This window comes from Ammodytes marinus (genome assembly GCF_949987685.1).
Source record: "Ammodytes marinus genome assembly, contig: scaffold_156, whole genome shotgun sequence".
In the NCBI taxonomy this organism is placed as follows: domain Eukaryota; kingdom Metazoa; phylum Chordata; class Actinopteri; order Uranoscopiformes; family Ammodytidae; genus Ammodytes; species Ammodytes marinus.
Window position 1 is genome coordinate 40,001 of NW_027648166.1, and position 7,500 is coordinate 47,500.

At 39.3% G+C, this 7,500-nt stretch overlaps 1 protein-coding gene across 1 annotated transcript in view; it reads right to left on the reverse strand.

Annotated features, from left to right (window-relative positions):
* Positions 1 to 5,946: 5,946 nt before the first annotated feature.
* The window catches only part of LOC307270961 (C-C chemokine receptor type 9-like), an 18,664-nt gene continuing 17,110 nt past the window's right edge, over positions 5,947 to 7,500 (reverse strand). The window contains exon 7 of the mRNA XM_080054848.1: positions 5,947 to 7,500. This exon is cut by the window's right edge and continues 1,891 nt beyond it. The gene's annotated coding sequence lies outside the window, so the exon portion shown is untranslated.

Sequence of the window (7,500 nt, forward strand, 5' to 3'; positions counted from 1 at the left end):
GCATGAATCTGGTGCACTTTGAGAGGAAAATTAAGAGGCTAAATCTGAGGAATTTTGTGTGAACAAATCATTTGGAGACACTGGGTCAGATGAATTAGAAGCTATTGAAGAAGGACACATGGATTTTCCATAAAATATTAATATAAAATAAAATATTATGGAGGCTCCTCTGGGATGGGCTTGGAGCTCTTTTTCTTTCACGGAACATATTTCTCTGTAATATAATGAATGCATCTATATGCAGTGAGAGGAACGAAGCATAAGAACTCTGTTGTCCAGCTACTGTATCTTTTTTTCCACAGACGAGGCTGAAATAGGCTATAGACTATACACAGTGCATGGGCAACTGAGGGCAGCCCCATTTCCAATTGTTTTTAAATAAACTCAATACACACTGTGCATGGATGTGAACGTGACATGATCAGATAATTTCGGATTACCTCCCAGATAAACTGATTACATTTTTAGGCTATTAAATATCTAGACCAAAACATTTTATCCCTTATTTTGTATGATAACTTACATTTGCATAATATGATGTTAATATCAAACACACAAACTAAAAAAAAATAAATATATATATATATTTATATATATATTTTTTTTGGAGGGGGCCCCCCTGGCAGCATTAACAACAACAACAAAAGAAAAAAATCCACAGCTCCGCTCCCGGTACACACACTGCAGGTACCCAGGTACCGAGTGCAACCTAGGTTGCAGGGAAAACGTGGACTGGATTTCAGTGTAGGCGTGCTCTATATGAACAAGTGGAATGGACTGGATAACGACGCACTGACTCTGACTCTCTACCGCTTCCACTATGAAGTGAAGGGAAACTAAGATTCATGATCACATTTAAGTTAATAATATGAAGTGAAGGGAAACTAAGATTCATGATCACATTTAAGTTAATAATATGAAGTGAAGGGAAACTAAGATTCATGATCACATTTAAGTTAATAATATGAAGTGAAGGGAAACTAAGATTCATGATCACATTTAAGTTAATAATATGAAGTGAAGGGAAACTAAGATTCATGATCACAGTTAAGTTAATAATATGAAGTGAAGGGAAACTAAGATTCATGATCACATTTAAGTTAATAATATGAAATGAAGGGAAACTAAGATTCATGATCACATTTAAGTTAATAATATGAAGTGAAGGGAAACTAAGATTCATGATCACATTTAAGTTAATAATATGAAGTGAAGGGAAACTAAGATTCATGATCACATTTAAGTTAATAATATGAAGTGAAGGGAAACTAAGATTCATGATCACAGTTAAGTTAATAATATGAAGTGAAGGGAAACTAAGATTCATGATCACATTTAAGTTAATAATATGAAGTGAAGGGAAACTAAGATTCATGATCACATGTAAGTTAATAATATGAAGTGAAGGGAAACTAAGATTCATGATCACATTTAAGTTAATAATATGAAGTGAAGGGAAACTAAGATTCATGATCACAGTTAAGTTAATAATATGAAGTGAAGGGAAACTAAGATTCATGATCACATTTAAGTTAATAATAGCTGGTTTATTTATTTAAACTCATAGTCTGGACACATTATATTGATTTTTATTTTTTTTATTTATTTTTTTATAAATAAATAAACATAAAATATTTTAGGGGGGCTGAAGCCCCCCTAATGACGCCACTGGTCTCCACATTAATCTGAATAATTATATTGTTTGAGACAGTATTGCTGTATTTTATATTATGTAAAAAAATTGTGTGAATTTTATCTAACAATAGTTTAGTTGTATGTTAATTGTGTTCAATTTGGCACCGGCTATAGAAAGGGCGGCTGACAGGGAGACAGACTATTAGTTATGTTTTAGAGTGTTTTAGAGTGTTTTAGAGTGTTTTAGAGTGTGTGTGTGCTCACGGTAATGCTGGGTATGAGCATGTTGTTTTAGAGTGTTTTAGAGTGTGTGTGTGCTCACGTTAATGCTGGGTATGAGCATGTTGTTTTAGAGTGTTTTAGAGTGTGTGTGTGCTCACGTTAATGCTGGGTATGAGCATGTTGTTTTAGAGTGTTTTAGAGTGTGTGTGTGCTCACGTTAATGCTGGGTATGAGCATGTTGTTTTGGAGTGTTTTTTGACGAAGTGTTTTTGCATTTTGAGTTTTTAAAGTACCGGATCAAGTAGTGTTTAAGCACCGGAACCGTTTAAACAATAGCGAGTAGTAGTAACCTGTATCGGTAAAAAGCCAATCGACCCCCAACCCTACTTTATACTGAACACACACAGTAGTGGAAACACACATCACCACATGTGACCTCACACCTGGGGCCTCATTTATAAAGCTTTGCGTGGGATTCACGTGGAAGCTGGCGTACGGAAGAAATGTAGGATGTACGTGCGAACAAAAATATTCTGATTTATAAAACAGTGCGCACTCACGTCCTACGCCTGTTTCCCTTTATAAATCACAATCAACTCTAAATGTGGCGCAGGCTTTGCGGGCTTCACGTAACGCCCATATTTACCCATACATAGTAATTGACACGCCCGAATTAATATCATTTACTGAGTGCATGAAGGCGGTAGTGGCAATCGCCGACTGAAAGGGAAATGGAAAAATAGACTCCACACGGTGTGGATCACTGCGGTCACGCCGAAGTACCCGTTGGAGAAGTGGCGACCAGGGAAAATATAGTTTGGTGGCACAGTGTGAGGGTAAAGGCGTCAGAGTGCAGCCTGTGGCGATCTCTGTGAACGCTGTGGTCGAAATAAAAAGAAGCGATCCGACATAAAAGTGGACGCAAAAAAGTGCATATCCTCACACAGCAGTGTTTGTGCCACGAGCGGGGGGCACTGAGACCCCCCATGAGATACAGATTCGGAGAATTCATCCCGGTGCAGTGACGGGCGGCGGAGGGTTAATAATAATAAACTTCACAGTCCCTTTCAAAACACAGTTACGATGTGCTTAAACACAAAGAAAAACACATAGATAAAACGGACTAAAAACCGCGAAAAATTAGCACAGTATGTGATGTACAATAGGCTTATGATTAGTGTATGAAACTGTGCACTCCTGTCTGCCTGACTGAGGCATCGAGAACAGCGTCAGTGTAAAAGTAATAGGTTGTATTCCACCTCAATATTATCAGAATGAATCCAATAACATGCAGAGCTTATTCAAACGTTTTTTTTTGTTTGTAGGCTATTTAAGATCCTAATTCGTTTTGTTTTTTGTTGGTATCACTCCATGGAAAAATCCGTGGAGGCATTTTTTTATTAGTTGTAAGAATGGCTTCATCCGTTTTGCAAAGGAACTCCATATATGATAGACCTACATGGCTTATAATAGGCCTATCTGGATTCATTTTACACAAACACATTCGTTCTCGCACTTCATACATGTGCCGACGGAGTCGCCGTTTCTCCTTTCTCCACTTTCTGTGCGTACGCATGGGTCAGAGTTTGCGTGGAGGACCGCACATCTCCCGTCAAGTTTGGTTTTTATAAATCCCAATATTTGCTTAGAAATTGGCGTGCGCCCTCTTCTGGGCGTACGCCACGTTTCTAAATGAGGCCCCTGGTTACAGAGCAGCATGTGACCAACACATGGGAACCAGATCACCTAGGTCCCATGTTGGGCGTGGCTGGATGTTTGGAGTGCTGTTAGTACGCTACACAGTGTCTGTAAAACATGAAACATGCCAAAAGATTTCAGACCCTGGTTTACCTTCTGAGATATAGAGCTGAAATGATCATATGGAGGCTTCGTCGATGTGACGTCACTTCACGTGCGCACCGGATTGTGGGTCAGAATCGCCCAAATAGCATGCAGTTTTCAACACTAGCAATCTTGGCCGGATGAAGTAGGACATCCGGGTACTTCTAACCATCCTAAATCTGGCCACAAGAATCGGGACATCCTAAATCTATTTTCTACCAAACTATATAGTAGAAAGTATGAGATTCCAAATCCCCATACTTTTATCTTTTTACTACACTACATACTAAAGTACAGAAGAGTTTTAGTCTTTTTACTACATTACATACTAAAGTACAGAAGAGTTTTAGTCTTTTTACTACACTACATACTAAAGTACAGAAGAGTTTTAGTCTTTTTACTACACTACATACTAAAGTACAGAAGAGTTTTAGTCTTTTTACTACACTACATACTAAAGTACAGAAGAGTTTTAGTCTTTTTACTACATTACATACTAAAGTACAGAAGAGTTTTAGTCTTTTTACTACACTACATACTAAAGTACAGAAGAGTTTTAGTCTTTTTACTACACTACATACTAAAGTACAGAAGAGTTTTAGTCTTTTTACTACATTACATACTAAAGTACAGAAGAGTTTTAGTCTTTTTACTACACTACATACTAAAGTACAGAAGAGTTTTAGTCTTTTTACTACACTACATACTAAAGTACAGAAGAGTTTTAGGTCCACAGACAGGAGAGAAAATAAATCAGATAAGGAAGATTTTTTTTCATTATGTCGAGAAATGTCAAGAATAAAGACGAATACTACAAAATGCTACTGGAGTTAGTGGGGCATTTATATCTTTACAGCACACTACAATTGACGTGCATGGTTTGGGACATCCTAAATCTTTTTCTGGCATACTAAATAGTAGGGAAGTATGGGGATTGGAACGCAGGGTATGAAAAACACCCAAAACCAGCCCATACGTAACAGAACAGCCCCTCTCTTCTGACCTTTTGAATGTCATGTTTGTGTTGTAACTTATTTCCTCTTATGGGACAATCAGACCAGAGCGGAGGGTTAGGGTTAGCTGACTCTGTGACTCTGTGACCTTATCAAACTTCTGCTTTCTCCGTCTCATGTCGTGTCAACGTTTAAAAACAAACGTGTTCTGGGTGCTCCGGTGGTGTAGTGGATAGAGCGTGTACCATATTGGCTCCGGCCTTTGTTGCAGTGGTTGCGGGTTCAAATCTGACCCGTGGACCTTTACTGCAGGTCATCCCCCCCTCTCTCTGTCTCTCTCTGTCTCTCTCTGTCTCTCTCTCTCTCTCTCTCTCCCCATTTCAACTCTCTACTGTCTAATAAAGCTTGAAAATGATCTAAAAAATGTTTTTGTGTTAAAGGTGGAGTCAGTGATTCTGGAGAACTCTCTCTCTGTCAAAACCACTTTAGTCAATTTCATGATCCACTACCTGTCTGTACTGTGAGTGCACTTACAAAAAATCCAGTGTTAATACACAGCCCTAGGCTCTGTAAACTGGTATGTAAACAAAGGAGGGTCACTAGATTTGTTCAGAGCACACACAGTACAGACAGGTAGTGGATCATGAGGAGATATTCACTGATTTTGACCAAAAGTGATTTTGACAACAAGCGTTCTCCAGAATCACTGACTGCACCTTAAAATACATGAAATCAGATACTTTTTGTACTTTGACTCAAATGGTTTGGTAACAACTTTTATAACTTGAGTTTAGTTTAAGATCCCCCGTCTCCCCGCCACATGTCCAAGTGTCCCTGGGCAAAGAGACACTGAACCCTAAATGTCTCCTGATAGTTAGCTTGCACCCTGCGTGGTAGCTGCTGCTGCTATCGGTGTGTGAATGTGTGTGTGAATGGTAACGTGGGAAAGGAAAACAGGTCTCCCTTGATAAAGAGTCTTCGGTCTCAATGGGATTTACCTGTAGAAATAAAGGTTAAAACAAAGAAAGATTGAGGTGATAGTTTAACAGAAGAGTTTTTTAAGCGTTTTATTTCCCTGAGATCAAAACATGATATCTGTTGAAAACATCTTTCACACACACACACACACACACACACACACACACACACACACACACACACACACACACACACACACACACACACACACACACACACACACACACACACACACACACACACACACACACACACACACACACACACACACACACACACACACACACACACACACACACACACACACACACACACACGTTCTCTCACACACACACACACACACACACGTTCTCTCACACACACACACGCTATGTTTACAAACACCCATAACAATCTGTACACATCAGCAGCTGCATTTAAAAACAAGCTGGAACATTATCTAGACAACATTACATCCTTCTGTGCTCTCAGAATGTTGCATATCTGTAATGTGTATATGGCCGATTGTTTGGGTGACACTTCACAATAAGGGTACATTACTTAACTATAAGGTAATGCTCAATGAATGCTTAAGAGACATAAACAAAACATTAGCTAACTGTAATGCTTAGTTTATGCTTGACTGAGCATTAGTTAACAAAGCATTAACTTAGCATGAACAGTTAATTAATGTTATTGTGAAGTGTTACCCTTTGTTGTTTAGACTATGTATATCCCATGGCATAGGGTTAGGGTTAATATCGATGGCCTGGTTTTTAGACTATATGTATACCCCATGGCATATCTGTCTGGGTTTTATTTGTGCGTGTGTGGTGGAAATAGAGTTTGTAGAGCAGACCGTTTTAAAGGTTGGGGTCACATAGAAAGCAACGAAAACACCCATGAATGGACATGTGTTTGACTTGATGGAAAATTTCCACTGCATTTTTGAATCTAAGGCTTAGGAGAAGAGCCAAAACAATTCAACAGGATGACTAGCGGTTCTTCTTTCACACAAATTTCCAGATTTTTCAAAAATCGCTATTCATTTTCTCACAATTTAAACTCATTATTTATATACACTATGGTCTAGGACATAAGTAGACCTCAGAAAACAAAGGCCTAATGTGTTCTGAACATTTCCATATAAAACACTTGGGTATAATTGATCTTCTTGCACATTTAAAATAGGTTTTAATAGTAGTATGTGAAATTCGAGAGAATACCTCTAGACCTCAGAGGGTTAACAACATGTGATCCACCCCACACACACAGAGATAAGACACTGTTCTGTAGCTTTAAGGAGGGCTGGCTGCCTCTCAAGCTGCTGCTACCAAGCACCTCAAACCCTCTGTATGTCCTGTCTCTCAGCCTGCTGCTACCATGCACCTCAAACCCTCTGTATGTCCTGTCTCTCAGCCTGCTGCTACCAAGCACCTCAAACCCTCTGTATGTCCTGCCTCTCAGCCTGCTGCTACGATGCACCTTAAACCCTCTGTATGTCCTGCCTCTCAGCCTGCTGCTACCAAGCACCTTAAACCCTCTGTATGTCCTGTCTCTCAGCCTGCACCTTAAACCCTCTGTATGTCCTGTCTCTCAGCCTGCTGCTATCATGCACCTTAAACCCTCTGTATGTCCTGTCTGGAATCTCTTCAATAAACTTGAACACTGATGAAATGTCCAGTCTGCGCCTCTGTCTATTGTCAAGCCATGGGGAACCATTCGGCCACCACGTGTGTTTCTGTTCTATTGTAAATTTGTGAATAAAGAATTAAAAAAAAGACAACTCAAATTCTATACACAATAGCAGCCACTTCAGCATCTGTTAGCATAGCCTGAAAGAAGCCCTGCGTTCCAATCCCCATACTTCCATACTTATTAGTATGCCAGA